The 19,451-nt window shown below is 38.5% G+C and overlaps 1 protein-coding gene across 3 annotated transcripts in view; it reads left to right on the top strand.

Moving 5' to 3' along the window:
• The window catches only part of NCK2 (NCK adaptor protein 2), an 85,730-nt gene that overhangs the window by 28,437 nt on the left and 37,842 nt on the right, over positions 1-19,451 (top strand). For 2 of the 3 annotated variants that reach the window (XM_085053982.1, XM_085053972.1), the window contains exon 2: positions 3,665-3,736. The exons of the other annotated variant lie outside the window; for it this stretch is intronic. The gene's annotated coding sequence lies outside the window, so the exon portion shown is untranslated. The remainder of the gene's footprint in view (positions 1-3,664; positions 3,737-19,451) is intronic. 3 annotated transcript variants of the gene reach the window in all.

Raw genomic sequence — 19,451 nt, 5'->3', positions numbered from 1 at the left:
GATGTTACTTGTAATGTAATCATTACAAGACCACTAATTTATTCAGTGAGGTAGTAACCTTTATAATAAGGTGCTTATTGTATTAGATGTTACTGATATTTACCTTCTGGTGCTCGTTTGCAAGTATCAAGTTTGAACTTTTATTTCTCACTATTGACAGGGGTTTTTTACAGAGGAACTTTTATAGTTCTTGTATTTGGAAGACTTTGATTTAGAAAGCAAATGAGTTCTAAAGTTACTGTGGAAGAGTGGATAAATTTGTCTTTTTGCCTTGTGAGTTTGTAATCACCTGTTTATCCAATTCTTGTATTCTGCCATTGCTATTCCTTGTCACAGGCTTCTGTTCCTCTGCTCTGGGCCTCAGGGGAAGTGTAGGATGTGAAGAGAGTCGTGAGTGGTGAGGAGCTGTGGCATTTTACATGTGGCAGGGCTGGCATTACTGCAGCAGTAGATGCATGGAGTGAGGTATGGCTAATGGACATCATGATAAATGGTACTGAAGTGATGGGCGCTGGGGATACCATGGGATGAGATTGCCCACCTCTGTACCTCTGTTTGCTTTGCTGCCTTCCAAAAATGTTGTTGATTTGACTTCCTGAGTTTTCCAGTGTTGTGGTTTGTCTTCTGCGTGGACACTTAAGTCCTGTGTGCTGCAAGGCTTTTGAAGGTGGTTGGAGATTATTTTATACTCAGAGTTTAACAATTCATTCCCCAGAATGGCTGTGCTGTCAAATATTTCTCTGTAGTGCTGGCCGGTAGGACAAAGCAGGAGAGCCAGAAAGCTCCATGTGTGGTGCAAACTCTCCCTGGGGGGAGGTAGTCCCAAACCCTAACTGCTGCTACAATTTGTTGACCTTTGAGAAGAAAGGTCCTGAGCTTCTGTAACTGAAAGATTGTTTCAAGGAACACATTTTAAGTAAAAGTGAAATATTTGAGGTCTGGGTTTCCATCCTGAGTTTGTATCACTTGGCAAATCACAATGTTTTGGGCGAAGCTTTGGACTGCGGGGGTGTGTGATGGGAATTGGCTACTCCTCTGGGGAAGTGACTGTTAGTGTGACTCCTAGCAGAAAACTTCCTCTGGCTCTTCCAAAGCCTAGTGAAGATTTTTATCATGAGAAAAATAGAAAAGGGGGTCATAATGCAACAGCATTGAACTCAGGGAGGACAGAGACCAGTCTGCATCTTGTGCTTGTCTGTCTGTTAAATTCAGTTTTGTTTCAATCAAGGTGGTGTTAGGAATGATGTGGTTTTGTGCATCTTCTTCCTTTGACTCTTTGCACTATCACCATTAACATTCTGAACTACTTTCAATGTGTGTTGATTGAGCTGCCAAAATAAAACCATTCTTGCTTTACAGAAGGGAGTTAGCATTGTTATATTGAGATAAACACCATTCATTCTTTTCTTATGCATTTTTTAGATGAAATTTGGACGCTTTGTTTTCCCCAACTGTACTACTTCTCCATTTAACTAATAAATACAAGGCTAGTTTTTCAGGTATTAATGGCGAACAGTACTGTTTTTCAGATCACTTTCAAACATATGTTCTACATGCAGGTGTGCATTTGTGAAGGTGGGAGCAATAATTGAGAGAGGTATTGTGTTTTTCTTCAAGGATCAAAACAAAAACCGAAGCAAAATCAGAGGCTTGGTACAGCACTTCAGTGATTGATGGTAATGGGCAGTAGATTATTTGTGAGGTAGGACAAGGAAAGATAGTACTATTCAGAACATCTTGTACCAAAAAAAATGAAGCGACTTTTATATTCTCATTTTTACCTCTTAATATTAAAAATGTCCTTGTATTATTGACAGGAGAAAAACACATACTGCAGAGTATTCAGCCAGCAGGAAAATAGATCTGCTCTGCCTCAGGGTTTTAATGTTGCTTCATTTATTAAAGTACCTCTCCCATTTACTTGATATCTGTCCTGTCATCTCAATAGAGTAGTTTTCAGTGGGAACACAGTTAAGGTCTGTAATTGGTTAGGAAAATTGATATAGCAAAGTGTGGTTGCCTGTGGTCTGTGTCTGCAGAAAGGTGAAAACACGGGTGGGGCAGCAACTATTCCAGCCACCACTTTGTGGAAAAGGGATTGCTCACCCTCCAGTGCCATCTTCTTTCTGCTGTTACAGGCACATCTTCATTCAGGTGGTGAACTGGATCAGGAGGCTCTTGTTGGAGCAACATTTTCTCATGATTTCCCATTCTCCATTATTTACTTATTTTTTCAGTCTTGCATGTTTTTCAGGAGGGCTGGCAACAGTTTTTCTCCCCTTGCAGCTGCTGGGAGCAAGAGGTGAGCTTCCAGGAGCTGAGGGTCAGGGAGTCCCTTGTGCTTTACCCCCTAACAATATGTTTAGGCTTAAATTTTTGTCAAACTGTGACTTTAGTAGTTCTGTTACTCCACTTATTAATGATTGCAAGTCTAAATCCCACTTTGAAACATTTGTGTAAGGTATTTGTAATACCTTTGTCAATAGTTTTTATTCTCCCCTCACTTCATTACCATGCATGGGATCATTGGGTGACTTGCTCCTTTGAAGTTAATTTCTTCCTAGGATGCTTTTGTAGAGTCACAACTGGTTGAAATCTGTTCAGAAAATACTTTGAACAGAAACATTTGTGTATGAGTGACCTGGGGTTGTGTAGGAGCTTTAACACATCATCTTTATGAGGTAGAGGCTGCAGCTTAAGCAGTTGCTCAGAATATTTTTCTTTTTCAATTGGATATTAAAGGATTTATGCTGCCTGAATTTGTCAGACATCCTATGGAGTTAGAAGGGTCATTGAAAAGCAGAAAAAAATGTTTAATACTCCAAGCTCTTCCGAACACCTACTTTTGCAGCTAGAAATACTTAAGAGAACAGTGGAGGCCAGGAGGGATGGTTTGTGCTATCCAGGTCCTGGCAGGGCTGAGGCTGCACCTAGGGCCATGTTCAGGACTCTCCCAGGAAGAGGGCCTATCATTTCTCAGAGAGCATGTGGCTGTGCCTAGCCACCCTTGTGCCTTCTTTACATCCAGCCAGAATTTCCCTGGACATAGTTCTCTGACCCTATGACCAGGTTACCAGGTTCACCACTTCTGTCAGAGCTCCCTCTTGTTGGATCACCATCTCTTGTGCCAGAAGGCCCCAGGCCATGTGTAGTAGTAATCCAGCTGAATTACACATCTGGATGTGTGTGAATGCCTTCTGGATGGAAATACTTTGGTGCCCCATGAAACTCCTGGCTATGCTTTTGCTGCTGTATGCCTTTTCCACATGTAGAGGCATTTCCTCTTTCTTAGGAAGTACAGTCTAGCTTGACTGACTAATATAAGAGTGAACGAAACATTAAATAATGGTGCTTTGTAAAAGGTAATCTTTAGAAAACTGGGCTGAATTTTTAATTCCATTTCTTTACTGATTTTTCTCTGTATTGTGAAGGCTTAACTTGTACATGGTTTGGATTGTTTATGGTTAAAATGACCTTGTATTGATTGAGAGAAGTTAAATATGAAGATGGGCTCTGTTTGTGCTAAACAGGTGGATCAAGTTCAATCCATTCTTCCTGCTCTTCAGCATATCATAGGAAGTTTTGATAGCATGAAAGCTAAATTACCTAGTTGAAAGTGTTCTAGGTTTAGTGCTAGAACTAAAATATATGTTTGTTGTTCCAGGCGGTGGTGTATATAACTTTGTTGGAGAGTCCTGCCTTTCACTGCCTGGATCCTTTTAACAGTGTGTCAAAGGTGAGTGGTTCAAGTTCAGTGGTTATTTTCATATCTAAAGATGACAAGTGAACTGGATGTATTGCTTGGTTTTGGCTTTTATGTAATAGCTGTGTAGTTGGGTTTTTTTTTTAAACTGCTGGATAATTGATTAAATAGCAAGTCCTTTTCTGTCAGTGGTGTGGGGAAAATCAGTTCCAGCTCTTTGAGAAAAAAACCCAAGAAATAATGATAGGTTCAGACTATTAATTAAGCACTAGGTACTGCTTCCACTGTTTTATGGCTCCTGTCTCCTGCTACCTACTGCTTTGACTTGGGATGTTTTCCCCTGAAGGTGCTGCCTGAAAGCTCAACATGATGGTGTGGGAAGTATGGAGGAGAAGCAGTCATCCATAAACAGTGGTGGAGCAGGCTTAGTATTATTCTTTGGTTGAATTCTAAAATCTAAGAAATAGCTTTGAAAGTGTTGAGTATTGAAAGTATTGAGTGGCAAGAAGGTTTTTTGTTTTCTGTGAGAGCAGAAGAGAATTGCATTCAATGTTTAGAGAGTATCTTCCTAGGCTGGCTCTGAAGACCTGAAATAATCGAATGAAGCTGATGTTCCTGTAGAATTCTTTTTGTGGTAGAGTTTGGCTAACTTCTTTCTGTTAATTTGTGTAACCTCTTGTCAGTTTCTAGTAGCTATAGTTGATCTCTGTGGCTTAGTAGGAATTTATTAACAGAAACCTTTAATAAATGACACCTCATTAAAATTGTACCAGAAAATAAAAGCAAAATGACAGAACATTGAATAAACATTCAGCATTGTAGTAGCTGCAGCATGGAACAGAAAACTGGGAATCTTGGCTTTATTGAGTACTTTATCAGGTGGATTTATTATTTCTTATTCAAATTCCCTGTTTATAAAATAAAAGTCATGTTACCTTCTTCAGAGGGAAGTTATGAAGTCCAGTTATTGACATTTTGGAACCTTCAAATGGAAAGCAATATATTAAGTCATTGTGTGCTTTGATAGTTGCTGTGAATTCTGTTAAATACTTGTTCAATGAAGTGCTATGAGATGTTGAAATTAGACTTAGTTATTCAATAAAGTGAAGGTGAAACAGTTAGAATTAAAGTCACAATCCAGTCTTAACTATAGTGTCTCCATATGTTATTGCAAATGATTCATTTTCCTTTAAACTGAAAAGGAAATTCTGAGGTAATACTTAGTTAGTTTTTGCACTGCATTTTCAGATTAGCTGACATGTGTCTTTTAAGGTACTGAAAAAAATTTATAACCCTGGTCTTTTTAACAGATCAGCGTAACCTTGAACACACAGGTGTTTAAAGAATAATAGTTAGAAACCTTTTGTACTAATTTGCTGGAGTAGAAATTGCAGTAAATTTTCTTTATGCTTTTTCAATGATGCATAGGTAGCAAAATTAAAATATTTTCGAAAGAGCTGTTAATGTGAAAACTAAATACACAGTCCTAAAGCAAATGATTCATCAAGCTGTAGACATAGCACTGTAAAATTATTTTTCTACAATAATTTCTACTCAAAATTAAGCCTATATTTTATTGACTGTAGGCCAAATTACTTATTTATTTCAAATGTGTAATATGAAACACATTAGAGTTTTATCTTTGGAATCTCTTTCTTGTCCTTTTTTATAGTAGTTTTAAGTTAAATGTTCAGTGAAAATAATTTTAAAAATAGTCCACTGCTCAGTTAAAGGCAATAGATGTCGGAAATTCTGATTTTTGGATTTAGTCATCTTTATTTCTTGAGCTTGCTTCTGTGTTACTTGGCTTACTGAGTAATTTTTTTTTTTTTTACTTTTCAATCCAGTAAATGTAGAGGGTAACCAAACATGCCCAAAGTGGAGTTCTTTACATCAAGTGAAGGTTTTACATATTTCACCAAAAGGCAGTAAATGGGTAACAGCTCACTGAAAGGAGGTCAGGAACAACTATCTGGACATCTCAGTTGTTGGGGGCTGTAAGGAGTGTCTTTTTGTATATTTCTTTTTTCCCATTTTCTTGAAGTATGGGTACTCAGAATATTTGCTTTGTATGATTAGACCACTCTCAATCTCAGTAACAAAATTAAATCTAACTTTATTAATATTTTATGGCTTTTTCCATCCTTTGTGTGCTTGTTTCTGATGGATTGTATTCAGCTTGGTAAATATGTGAATCTGCAAAACCTGGAGCATTCTAATGCTGTTCCCAAAAGGAAATGAATGCGTAGGTGTAGGTTCAGTAAATTCTACGTTTGTAATGCTTTGTTGAACCAGAACATAGTAAACCTTTTGCCCTTTGAAAAGGAAATGAAATTGGCAACAAAGTAAATATTCAGAAATTACACTCAAAGTCCTTAAACTTCACCAAACTGTATGCAATAATGTATCCTTACAGGATTTTGTTAAGTATGTGGTCATCAAGATCTGCCAGGTCATATTTTATGTAGCTGAGCAAGCTGGCTTTTTTCGGTTGGTTGTTTTTTTCCTCTACCTCTCCTCTAAAATCATATTTTATGTAGTGATATTCTGTACTTTTGAACGTGTCCCTCATTCACTTGCAGTAATGGAATCAAAACAAAGGTATCATATTATATTTTCACAATAAAATATTTTGAAAAGTGGTTGCAATATTGATACATGCATCAAGCATTTTTTATTTTAGATTAAAATCTTCTGGGAAATGTTCTGTAATTTTTTGAGACTTGATACACTTGTACAGAATGCTCTTTAGGGTTATCTCCTTACAAAGGAGGGAGATCATTTGATGAGATCGGAAGCAAACTGGTATGAGCAAAGTTATTGGTGTCTTGTACTCAGCAGATTTGTCAGAGGCTACAGGACCACAGTGTCTGGTGGAAATCCTTGTCTGTAAAGGTTCTCAGAGCAGCCATGATAGAGATGGGCCCCCCATATTGTGAGACTGGGGACCTGCAAACAGCTTCTGGCAGACTGATCCTCCTCCTCTGTTCAAGCGCAAAAAGCACCATAGACATTTCAACTTGATGGAACTCTTTGTGATGCTATATCAGAATATTTCTTGGTATTTTTCTGTGATTCAGCAGAATATATATTTATGGTTGTTGATTTCTGAGATTTTTTTTAACCCAAGAAAAACAATACCTGTTCTCAGTGTTCCATATGAGTTATGGGAAACTTTAATTCTGACAGTTATGAAGAGAATGAAAAGTATGTGCTGAGTGGATGTCTGGATTCCTCTCCCTTAAAAAAAAAACTTCTGTAATTATGCCAATTATCTCAGGTGCCCAAAGTGATTTTAAGACTTTGAATGCAACTTCAGTCTTACTTAAATACATTTACAGCCATTTAGTATGATAAATGAATTTATAGAATAATGCCTGTTATGCTAGTGGCATAATACTTTCTAACCTATAATTGAGGACAGTAGGGAAGAACACTTTCAAACTATTCTTACACTTCCATAACCACAGGTACGCACCCTGAATAAATTGATCTTTCCTGAATTACATTATTCTAGTACTTTCTTTTTTTTAGATTTTTCTTTACTGCATTTTTTTCTGTTTCTCTTTATAGTAATTGTAGTTCTTTGCTTGAAATACAGGCACATTTCAAGTTACTAATAATATGAAAGTTAAGAATCAGTTGTCTAATTTTTTCCAGTTTTGATAGCTTCAGGTACAACTCACATTTGTAGGTATCAGCAGTACCTGTAGCAGCCCACAAATGGCCTTTGCAGTGTGCTTTAACTGCAATCCATATGGATTCCTCATCAGAGAACACTGTACAGCTTTCATCAATGCAGGAAAATTAATTTCAGTAAAAATATAACAATGACCACACTTTTCCTGGTGGAATTAGTTTTGTGGTATGATAGCCAGTATGGACTTTGTCTTGTCATCCGGCAAGTCAGTTTTTCTGAGCCAAAACCACACAACTGTTCCTGCTCAAAAGAACCTAGGATGTTGCTCATTAATATAATTAAGCTATACATTCATTCATATATATCTATATCTATATATATAATGTAGTAGTTATATATGAGCAAGCTAACTTGTGCCCAAGTGTGTTAGTGAACTGAGTATAAAAATAGTCAGTGACTAACCTTGGTGTCTTGACCTGTGTTCAGAGGAATGCCACTGGCAGGAAAGGTTATTGAGCCTGTTTCTGTGGTTCCTAAATAAATGTATCCCAGTGTTATGCCAGTTTCAGTTAAAAGATTTACATATGTACTGCACTTTTGATGGACAAGTGACGTGGCTTAGAATATGATCTTGAAAAACACTTCAAAATAGCTTATGCAGTTAAACTAGGGAGGGTGTCCTTAGATGCTGAAAGTGTTAGTGACTTTGTGTCTTGTACATAGAGTCAAAGGTTGAGGAAAGTCAGCTTGAGGCTTTTGGGATGCGGGGACCAGGGGCAGTGCTTGTGCCAGCACTGTGTAGTGCAGTCGGGCTGTCCTGGCACAGGGGAGTGACAGAGATCCCACACCCTCCTGAAGGAGGAAGCAGATTAGCAACTGAGGCCACCAAGCCACTCCAAGATGCAACTGCCCCATAAAGGAGCATCTACTTGCAGACATGTACAGGAGATCCTCTGTCCTTGGTTTGCTGTGTCTGTTTTGTAGCTCTTCAAGGCTGACTGCTTGAGCTGGTGCTTTGCAGGGCTGGCATGCAGCTGGTGTTGGCATAGGTCACATAACAAAATCAGTTGAAGGCTTGTTCCTCCATTTGATAATGGCTGGAACGCAGTTCTTCTGGTGTGGAGGTTTTGAGAGAACTTTAAATGATTCATTATTTGTATTAGAATTAGTGTGTAGTAGAAATACAGCTAAAACTGTTAAGGTGTGTGGTTTTGGTAGTGTTTTTAGCATATTCCATATGGCATCCTATTGAAATGGTAAGTATAGCATCAAATGTATTATTATATTAAAAAAGAGTTTGGCTTGCTGAAATACTGCCATTTACTGAATGGGCAGACACTGTACACACGGTTCTTCTCATATAGTATCTTGTGAATGGTTTGGTGTGTTACCTAGATGCTGAAATTAGTGAATTTCACAGAAGAGAAAAATATTTAAAGGCTAATGTGGTGTATTTCTTGTGGAGTTCTAATAACTTGGTTAATTAATCTTGGATTACAATTACTGTTTGCACTGCAGTAACAAAGCTCCAATTGTACTAAGCAGAGAGGACTGGGAAAATGAGCTTGTCCTGTTGTTTATTTTTTAAGCCAGTAGCAACACGAAGCATCGAATACCATGCATACAGATGCAAACCTTTTGCAGTTTATTTTTCTTTCCCTGATTTTAAATTTGAGAGTCTTATTTTAAGACATCACAGGTTCCTTGTAGTCTTGTGAATTTAAACCCGACTTTCCTTTGTGCTGTCTCTTCATACCCTTTTGTTTCAGGGGTTGCCTGCAGCTCTCATCCCTCCTTATTTTGGAGGCTGTTGTTTGTGTCAGCTGCTCTTAGTTGTTACCCGGAATAGAGCCTCTGTGCAGCTTATTTTCTACCTATTCCATCACCCTCTTTTATTCCCCCACCTTTCTTTTAAATGATCCTTCTGCTTTTTGATTCAGCAGCTGTATGCATAATCCTTCCAGCTACTGTTACTGCTCAGACTGGTTCTTTTCCTTATTAGCACCTTTTCCTTGTGACTGCTTGTTGCACCTCTTCCTACTAATACTTAAAATTTACCAGTAGCCTGATTTTTTAATGTGTAATTCTATCGCCTTAACAGACGTGTTCCTGGACATGAGTTAGAAATCTGCCTCTCATGCAAGCAGCTACTGCAGGTGATGTCAGAGAGATTATCTCCCTGAAGCAGCAGGTAGCTGGGGATCCAAATTTTCCCAAGAGGCTGATTTTGGATTCTCTATCTTGCACCAAAATCCATATCTCTTAGCACATTCCCTGATAAGCTCAGTTTTCTCATACCATTAGTTCTCAGGTTATCACATACCAGTCCCAAAAATGCTGTTGAATGAGGGTTAGACTTCTCTTTATATTTGATCTCTGAATTTGTTTTTCAAGATTAAACAGTCAGAGTATTAGTTTTCCTTGCTTAGTTCTCCCTGAAGATTACTGAATGGTATTTTCTGCCAGCCTTGGATTTGCATGGGATCTGGAAAGGTCTGTTCCATTATTGCTAGAGAGAGTGCTGGTTTATGATGGTGAAGATCTGGATGCATGGTAATGTGAAACATTTACCTCAAAATAAAAGGGTGTTGACATCCTTGAGTTTACTTGAATGCCTGGACTAGAACTACAAAACTTGTGTGTGTATGTATGTATGTTTATAAACCTGGTTTTGAAACTAGCTCATAAGCAAGGCTTTGACAATTGTGCTCTGTATAAATTGAATTTACTGTCAAAGGGATAATGGAAACTAGCACTCTCAGCTGCTGACTTGCACTTCAGGCACTCTTTGGATGCATGGCTGCTGTAACATACTTTCTGACTGCAGTAAATTACTGAAACTTCAGGAAGTCTTGAGATGTGAGCTGTAAGGCTTCTTCCATGTAATTGGTAACATAGCATTATGTGGCCAAAATGGGGGTGTCCCATTTGTGTGCTGGGCTTATGTCCATTGTGGGAAGAGCAGCTGCTGCTTTGTATTCTTTGCAACAAAAGGTGGTGGCAGAGAGATCAGAAGCCTGCTGATTGTTGTGGCCTCCTTGCTGCCTGTGGTTTAGGAGAAGGGGAGAAAAATTACATCACAAAGCAGATCACTGGTCAAACTAAAGGTTCTGACCTGTAGGTGGTGGCTGGGCATTTGGGCATTTCCACGTCTTGAGTCAGTACCCTAACTAATCCTGCAGAATTTTTGAAAATAAGAGAAACAAAAACTGAGGACAATATTGGATGAAATGGCATAATGCTGCTTACTTTTACAGACCATTGCTTGGTTTCAGGGTGGAGTTTTTTGAACCTAAATGTATTTTTTTATACACTAGAGGAGCAAGAACAAGACATCAAATGACCATTCAGACCAAGACCTGTTCCTCAGAGTTTCATTTGCAAGAAGCTAAAGAACAAGAACAAATGAAATAAAAATGCTTGGTATTAGTCACTTGAAACATTCAGAGATTCTGTGGTAGAGGAAAGGAAAAGGGATCTCTCCTTTACAAGTCCTCCCTGGGGTCCAGAGAAGGAGGGGATGAGAATACCTTTCTACTTGTCCCCATTCTCTTTTTTCTCTGTTTCCTTTATTTTCTTTTTTATTCTCAATTACCGTGAGGTCATTTGTGAATTCTTACATACTTGCTTCTATTTCTTTTTAGTCAAGGGATTGTAACTTGCTGCTCCTTCAATACACTGCTCCACAGCTCCCAGTATTTGTGTATCAGTTTTCTTCAGAAAGCTTTTCACTGGGGCATGATCCAGATTTGGTAACATTATTGGCATGTTTGAGTAAGGTCTGAGTTAGATAATGAAGAAATTGTCTACTTCTGTTGTAGCTTAACTTTTAACTGGGCTGTGGTGTGTTGCTCTTGGATATTGACTACAAGTAATGCTTTTGCTTGACAGTTTCTTGTAATGTGTTAGTATTTTGTATGGCTCCTAGCTAAACTGGTATATGAGACCGATGGCATAGTCACTTTCATTGAAAATCAGTAGCAATACAAATTTTTTAATTTGTATTAATGTAGAAGGATCAAGAACTCTTGTGATTAAACTTCCACATTTCAGACTTGTGGTTTTGAACCTGTTTTTTTCTTTTATTTTATCTTTGTTCTTGTACAGATGTTAATCCTCACAGTCTCTCTCCATGTTTGGAAATTATTTGGCTGATATTATTTCCCTTTCATTTTTGTTGATGCATTTTATTATTATCTGGTGAGAATAAGGAAGAAAATGTGTCTATGAGCGTGTGAGGTTAGAGTGTCTCATCAGTGCAACTGTACCTAACATTTCTGGATAAAAGGGAATGTGACATAGCAGCCAAAACCAAATGTTTAATTTTGAACCAAGTTATTGCAGGGAGGTTTTATTCAGGAAAAGTAAGCTTTAGAGAAATTTGACAGGAGATAAAAAATAGGAGGAGATTTAAAAGCATTTAGAAAGACTATATTTAGTTCAAGCACTGAATGTGAGAGTAGAAATAAAGGAGCATGAGAGTCTGGTGTCACGAGGCAATGGTGGTCTCTCTTGAATGTATATTTTGCTTTTAGAAATGCAGACTCTTGTAATTGCTTAATCTTGGTTTTGGGTAACTGTTTCTATGGAAAAAGATATTTGTACAGTAAAAGTTTACTTTCAGAAGCTTATCCTTTTGAGCAGCAGATTTGGTGCAGTGGAAAATTGCGTTTGGATAATAGCAGTGGAACAACTTTTTAGCTTGTCTGTGTAAGCCGTCTTAGAGCAGCTGGCACCTGAACTGCCACATAAGAGTTCAGAATAAGGAGCATCTTCCTAACGTGCTTACGGAAGCCTGTGTTCTCTGGAGCACTCCTGGCAGAAGGGTTTTAGAAAATCCCCTTTCATCCTCTTCCCTCTTCTGTGAATGGTGTTCCTCTCTTGGCTTTGTGTCCTTCTCCATCGACTGAGGAATTAGCAATAGCTGGCTGCTCTAATTGTGTAACAGAGCACTCACAAATACAATTGTTTAGAAGAGGTCCTCATTCCAACTGGAGGAAGATATGTAAGAAATAATTTGATTGAAATAAATTAATGCTGACAACATTCCAGACCAAAAATGCAGTCTTGGTTTTAAATTTAAAGCATTAAAAAAGTTATGGGACAAGTAATTTTGAAACCTGTTTTGTTTAGGAAGGTGTGAGGGATAGCTTTGCCTCTGCACTTGTGTTTTGGGAGCAGTAAGAGAGGATTCCTGTATTGACTCTGAAGTGCTGTTAGATGGGAGAATAAATAATTCTAAGGGGAGACTAGGATTGCCATTTCTTGCCTAGGCTTATACTTTCTTGGTTAGCACAGCAGTCAGTATGACTGACGAGAGACTTATGAAGCTGCAGCATTTGCTCACATCTCATACAAGATCCAAGAGTGTTCATTTAAGTTGTGATTTCTCTGGGTACATGTCGTATCAGGAAATTAAAAACATAGCTTTCTGAGTATCTCATGTTCCAGTCTTTTTCAGGAAGATGTACAGATTTACAGAGGAATAAATTTAATAGTATTAGCTGTTTCTTAATGAAATCTAACACTGTATCTTTCAAGCTGCCTCTTTGGTTACATACATAAGCACAGAATCAAGAATGGTATCTTACATCTGGTGATTATTTTTACCTGTACTATTCAAAGACCATGCTTCTAGAAAGGAGCTTTTTGCATGAGAAACTCTCCTAGATATGAGAAATAGGTGTTCATTAACCCCAATTCAGGTAAAAGGAGTTGGAACTTTGCCTTGAGATTTGAATTGAGAAATTTTGAGGGTTTTTTCCACCTACTGCTACATGCACCTTTTCATATTGGACAAAAATTTTGGTCCAAGTGACTTAGTAAGAAAATGTAGAAGTCTAAGAATTTATTCAGTATTCAAAATGACAGTGAACTGGAAAGTTCACAGGAGCAGAGTCTGAACAGGGCCCTTAAATTACTTACTACTCTGTGAACTAGGAAGTTTAAAATTGTTTTAGAAATTAAAATTAAAATTATTTTTACTTTTTTCTACTGTCAAGGCAGAGTGGGGTTTTTTTTTTTGAAAAGCAAATGATAAATTGCTTAAGTGAGTGAATATTGTCTAGAAATGGACAATGTATTCTTTCTTCTTTTTTTTTTTCCCTTAAAAACTTTGGGCATAAATGAGTTTTTGAACTGAACAAACATCTCTTCCTCTTTCTAGTTAAAAAGTGAATATATGATTTTTCCATTGGGGAACAGAAGGTCAGCAGTTCAGTTTTATTTTCAGCATTTTATAGACAGTTTAAAGTGAAATCCCTTGAAAAGTAGGTAGCGGTGTTTCAAGGGATTAGCAGTAAAACGTAGCAATCCACAGTGATTCTGAGCTTTGTCCTTCTGTGCGAGATCAAGGTTAAACTTCTTACGTCTGAGGACTGTTCTTTGTTTATACAATACATAAATGTACTAATACTTCCAGTGAAGTATAACTCCTGCAGACCATTGAATGTTTGAGCTATGGGAAAAGATGCAACAGTGGAAGCAAGTCTTTCAAACACTTTATTATTTGGAATCTTGAAATAAATTCAAGAATGTCTCCTTTATAAAATCTCATGGTGTTCACCATCCTGAGTGGCTGGCTCTTGTAATTTCAAGGAGAGAAGGAGGGTTTATTGATAGTAAGGATGAAAGTCCATGAACAGGGGTACTCTTAATTTGTTCTCTCACAGAGCATGTTTCATCAGTCTGTCATATAGCTAATACTAATGTGCTCTCTGTAGGGTCTCTGGGTTTTTTTTTTGACCTTGTGTGCTTGGCTCCATCTTATCCTGTTTTTGTAAGGGACTGTGGAAATGTTATTAGGTGTGAAATGATTTGTAATTTTGTCTTAAGTAGACACCTAAGGTATGTTTTATTCTTCCTGGACTTTCCCTTCTTTTATCTTGTTTGTTTTTGGTTTCATGTGTTTCTGAATAGAGAGGTAAACTTAGATGCTGTCTGCCAGGGGGAATGGAGAGAGCCATCCAGAATAACAGCAATAAACATAAGGCTTGTCTGTGTCTCTGACTTAGTAGAAACACCTGTAAACCACTGCAGAAACGTGGTCATTAATCATTGCTGTTGTTGTAGAGGTGAGATGAGGTCTCTTTCCGAAAAGTTTCCTTTAGGGCTTCAGAGTTCATTAGCGACATCATTTTTCTGGAACTGCTTTTAAAAGAATTCAGGAAAAGGTGAGCCAATGCTCTTTTCTGACCTTCTTGCTGTATCTAAATGTGAGGCAGTTTGAGATTCTGCTGTGTTTACTCTGCAGTCAAGAAACATGGGCCAAAAAAAGGTGCCGCCTTCCTGTTTGACTCATGTTTTTTTGCAGTCAGAGGCTCTGAAGATGTCCTGCCTGCACAGTCTGGGTTTTCCCATTGCTGTCTAGTATGTGCCAATTCTCTTAATTGTCTTCAAGATAAAGCAAGAAAACTTTTTGCACTAATAGTGGAAGAAGTCACCACAGGTTTGGTCATTGACAGTAGCTGCATCTGCATTAGGCTGCTGATGGAGGTAGAAAGAAAACTTGCAGCTGCTGCCTGTACTTGCCTGAGCCCTGCCTGCTGCTGGGGATTGCAGCAGCAGGTGCAGGAAAGGGAGGTTGAGGGCAGATGGCATGAGCAAGTGCAGGCTAAGGCTGGAGGAAGGGCTTGCTAGGAAGGGGGATATTACCTGACCTTCTGCTGTTGGAGTTGCTTTATATTCAGACATTATTTTTTTTTTTTCTCATCTTTCAACAACTTTAAATCAGCAAAGATGATAGTTCCCATTCTTTGTGTTTTCTGGTAAAAAGGATAAAAGGGCATGAAAATATGTATACTCTTCAAGATACAGAGAAATACCTGCTTCCAAAAATACTGTTTGAGTGGGAAACAGTAAGAATCATCTAACTACAAATATCCTCTCTCTTAGTGTTGGGTTTTTTTTTTTTTGCTTGGTCTCTAGAAGGTTGCCAGTACTGTCTGTTAATCTTTGCCCTGTTTTATGAATGAAATTCAAATACATATTACTTAAAAACAACACACACCCCAAACAAGCTGAAATATGTTTGTTTGGTTTTCTTAATCCCTTAAGGTTGTTATCCTGTATTTATGGAAAGATTTGAGCTAGGTTTTTCTTACAAGCCCTTTGCCTTGTCTATTGGTGATCCTACTCAGCTTAGTTAAAGACCTGTTAAAGTGTTTTCTCTGTAATTTCTATTACTGTTGTTACCTATCTTCTAAGCATAGGTAAGTTATAAGGCTTGTAGCTAGTACTGTGAAACTGTAACATGAGCTGCTATAACACCAGCTTGTTCCTGTAGAATACCAGCTTTTTGTCCTTTGAAATAGAATGTTAAATTTAAATCATCTGTCAGAAGCTGAAAACGAACACTGCCTACTTTATAACAGGCATACTGTTCCAAAACAGGCTATAGAAATACCCTTTTCAAGTAAAACATGAAAAGATCTAAAAAAACCTAGCTTCCTGAAACAGCAGAGCGCTTATCAAGTAAATAGAAAAATAGTACTTAGTATTATGTATTTTCAAGACTGCCACATTGATTAAGCATTTGTATCTTGAGCTGCACCAGATTAGGAAATTTTGTGTTATAGCAGTATTTCTAATGAAAATCTTAAAGAATATGGAATTGGGAGGGTTAGCTTGTGTGAAAGTTATAACATGAAATAGGAGTGAATAGTGCATAAAATTAGAGTGATATTGCATGATTAGTAGAAGGCCAGAACTCAGATTTGTGTTTTTCTGATGTTGCAGCAGCCTACCTTATAACAGCCTGGATGGCTCTCTCTTTAACCAGAGAGTTAGCGGGCTAAAGTATCTGCTGCTTTTCATAGAATCATAAAATATTTAGGGTTGGAAGGGAGCTTTTAAAGGTCATCTAGTCCAACCCCTCCTACAGTGAGGAGTGATGTCTTCAAGTAGATCAGGTTGCTCACAGCCCTATCTAGTCTGATCTTGAATATTTCCAGGGATGGAGCATCTTCCCCATCTCTCGGCAACCTGTTCCAGTGTTTCACCACTCTCATTGTAAAAAAAAATTCTTCCTTATATCTAGTCTAAATCAACTGTCTTTTAGTTTAAAACTGTTACTCCTTGCCCTGTCCCAGCAGGCCCTGCTAAAAAGCCTGTCCCCATCTTTCTTATAAGGCTCCCTTTTATGTACTGGAAGGTTCTATAAGGTCTTTTCCAGGCTGAACAACCTCAACTCTCTTAGCCTGTCTTCACAGAAGAAATGCTCCAGCCCACTGATCATCTTGGTAGCCCTCCTTTGGACCTGCTGCAACAGGTCCATGTCTTTTCTGTGTTGAGGGCTCCAGAACTGGATGCAGCATTCCAGGCAGGGTCTCACCAGAGCAGCGTAAAGGGGCAGAATCACCTTCTTTGACCTGCTGGCCACACTGCTTGTGATGCAGCCCAAGATGCAGTTGGCTTTCTGGGCGGCAAGTAGACATTGCTGGGTCACATCCAGGCTTTCACCTACCAGTGCTCCACAATTCTTTTCCACAGGGTTGCTCTCAATCCTTGCATCCCCTAACCTGTACTGATACTAGGGGTTGTCCTGACCCAGTCACAGCACCTTGTACTTGGTCTTTTGAACCTCCTGAGGTTCCCATGGGCCCAGTTCTTGAGCATGTGTATGTCCCTCTGGATGGCATTCCGTCCTTCAGTTTTGTCAACCATAGTGTGGTGTTGTATGTAGGCTTGCTGAGGATGTACTTAATTCCATCTGTGTCACTGGTATTGAACAGTGCTGATCTCACTATGGACTCCACTTGTCACTGATCTGCATCCAAATGCTGAGCCATTGATCAATGTCCAAATACCCTCTGGAGGTGACCAGATTCCAGCGAATTCCTCATCCACTGAGTTATCTATGCATCAAATCCATATCTCTCCAGTGTAGGGAGAAGGGTGTTATGGGGCACTGTGTCAAAGGCTTTACTGGAATCCTGACAGACAACATCTGTAGCCTTTCCCTTATCCACAGTTGTAGTCACTCCATCATAGAAGGCCATTAAGTTGGTCAGGTAGGGCTTGCATTTGATGAAGCCACTTTCTCACATAACCATTAGCAAATTTATTCTTATTTGATATTTTCCAGAGGCTTAGTGTTGTGTTTCTTGCAACTTCTGACACAAATTATGAAGCTGTATTAGTCTTCATAATGGGCAGCTGTGACTGTGAGGTGACTTTGTCTTTAAAGAAAGGAGGAAAAAATGAGCTGGAAAACTGCCCTCAGTGCATTCATTGTTCTTGGCAGCCTCTACTTCGGAGGGCATCCCAACCAGTCCAGCACAATAGATACTTGTGCTACACCTTCCTGCTGGAGTGGGTCTTGGAGAGCTGGAAAAACTACAGCCATCAGACATTGACAGCACTAAGAATCCAGATTGCAAGCAAAACATAAGTGGGTCTTGCTGAAGAGATGCAACCTTTTTGATTAAAATGATTCCTTTTCCTTAACTGTTGAGTTTACATTTTAAGAGATCATTTGAAGCAGTCCCTGCTTGCTTATTTCACCTGAGCAGACTCATTCATGCAATAGAGTTCCTGAAAACTTTTGTGTGGGAAATTGTTTTACAAGCATCTTTTGAATACATTCCTATATAAGCACACAAAGATTTCATTTTTGTTAAATGTTAAAATGCTATACTGACTCTTTAGCAGGAGAGATGTATTTCTGTGTGTTTATAACACGTATTCTCCTTTATTTCTTTGTGTGTCTTTTAAAAAGACTTCTAAGCTATTTACAGGACAAAAAACATGCTTAAGTTCTGTGCTTTATTGGAGCTGTGCAGAAATTCGTTACCACTAAACCACTCTTGAGGTTTCCTGTTTGCAGTTGTTCTCTAACGTGAGATACAAGGTGCTGGCACACATCTGCAGCTGTATTAGAGATTGGGATATCAGATATGTTGTGGGGCTGAGAGGCCAACCTTGCCTAGCAGCTGTTAAAGGCATTTGGCTGCAGATACAAACCCCAGCCCTCACAGCATTGTGCCTTTGAACAGTGGCAGCCCACACCAAGGGGACAGGGTTTGAGGTGTGTGTGGGCAGGTGGCAAGTTAGGTTAGCTAGTTCAGCTCTAAATTACTGGTTAATTGAGAGTGATCCTTCACTTTTTTTGGAGATACATCTCCCGGTTATGTTGACAGGAAGTATCTAAAAGCCCTGTCCTTGTGGTGCCCGAAGAAGGGCACTGTGGCAGGGCTGTCCTGCCTGGGTGCACAGGCTGTAGCGCCTCTCCTGCCATTAACTGTTGCACCAGCCTGGATTGCCCTTGCCTTTTCATCTGTAATTAGGCCTTTCGAGTTGGGTTTTTGTTTTTTTTTTAATCTTTTTCACCCAAATGACTCTAAAGGAAACCAAGTGCTTTTTGCACATAGAAACAAATGTCATGTTGCTGCCAGAAAAGTTCACAGTGCCTCCTGAGCCTGCCTCTGGGTCATTCCTGCGTTATGGCTGGGGCTATCCCTTAGCTGGTTGTTAAATTTGTCCAGCTTGGGTAGATGGGTAGACCTAAACCAGGATCTCAAAAGAAGTAAAAAAAAAAAAAAAATAGTGAATAGGTAAAACTTTGATAGCTTTGTGGCTGTTTCTGATATCTTAGGGTGCATATGAACATTAAAAGAGTTTTAATTTTTCTTATTACTTTTATATGCTAGTTAATGACACAGAAGAAAATGGTTGTCTCTGTAAAATAATCCCATAGTGTAGAAAAAAGTATTAAACTATTTTCTGTATCATGTGCAGTCAACTTAATATTCTAATTCTGTACTTATTCTTTTGCTAATATTTAAATTATTCCAGTGCAGTTATAATACCTTTTTTGTAGTTCTTGATGAGTTAAATTTTACTTCTTCCAATACTTTCAGTTTGCATTTCCAGGCTTGAGCTTGTTGCTATCAGTTTTTCTGTTTCAAGGAAAGGACCAGGGAGAGGGGATGCAGAAAACCTCTAGAGCTTTTTACCTCACTTCTTAAACAGGTTATTTTTTTAACCAATACTTCTATTGTAAATGCTAAATTGTGAGAGTAGACTGGAAGTTGTAATAAAACATTCCTCCTTTGCTGTGGATTAATTTATTTACATCTTTGCTCACATTTATTTTTTACAGCTTCCACT

The sequence above is a fragment of the Lichenostomus cassidix genome, chromosome 1 (assembly GCF_008360975.1).
Source record: "Lichenostomus cassidix isolate B80296 chromosome 1, HeHo_3.0, whole genome shotgun sequence".
In the NCBI taxonomy this organism is placed as follows: Eukaryota; Metazoa; Chordata; class Aves; order Passeriformes; family Meliphagidae; genus Lichenostomus; species Lichenostomus cassidix.
Note: the sequence above shows the minus strand (reverse complement) of the source record. Positions and strands in the feature narration are given on the sequence as shown.